Genomic DNA, 652 nt, shown 5'->3' with positions numbered 1-652 from the left:
GTGGGCACCCCCCCGGCCTCAAGGGCCCGAACCTTAGAATCCAGGATACGGACCGGGATCTGCCCACCTGGGACAGCCCCTTCGCGCCGAGGAGCCCCCAGCCATGGCTTCAGTTGAGGGCCACGCTTTTTTGGGGCCGCGACCGCGACCCCGCCCACCCTCTTCACGGGCGGTGGTCTGCGCTCGAGGTTATTTTCTACTCCTGTTTCGAAATGTCTTGGTTCCTGCCCCGCTTCCTTTCTCCGATCAGCCCGGATGGTGCTGACAGGGCTGCTCCGTCCGTCCGGCATCTCTCCAGCTTCTGCACACCCGCCGAGCACTCCTTGGCCGCGGACCCCAGCCCCCCGTGGCCTCGCTGTCCCCAGGCCTGGCTCCCCACCCGGTCCCACCGCTGTACCCCGCCTTTCCACGCGCCTCTCTGCCCCCAGCCGGGTAGGCAGCCTCGTCTTCGGTGCAGAATCCCGCTTGGCTCTGGCCTCCCTGCCCGAGGGCCCCCGCCTCACCTCCATCCTCTCCATCGCTAGTGGGCAAGATGAAAGGAGAATTGGAATAGGTTAGCTCGGGGAGGGGGTGGGCGTCAGGGGTCTTTGGAATGAACGTAGGGACCAGGACATAGGGGCTGAAATAGGAACTTGGGCGACCTCCCTCATGC

This window comes from Myotis lucifugus, unplaced genomic scaffold (assembly GCF_000147115.1).
Source record: "Myotis lucifugus unplaced genomic scaffold, Myoluc2.0 scaffold_34, whole genome shotgun sequence".
NCBI lineage: Eukaryota > Metazoa > Chordata > Mammalia > Chiroptera > Vespertilionidae > Myotis > Myotis lucifugus.
The sequence above is the reverse complement of the archived record's forward strand: the minus strand, read 5'-3'. Positions refer to the sequence as shown.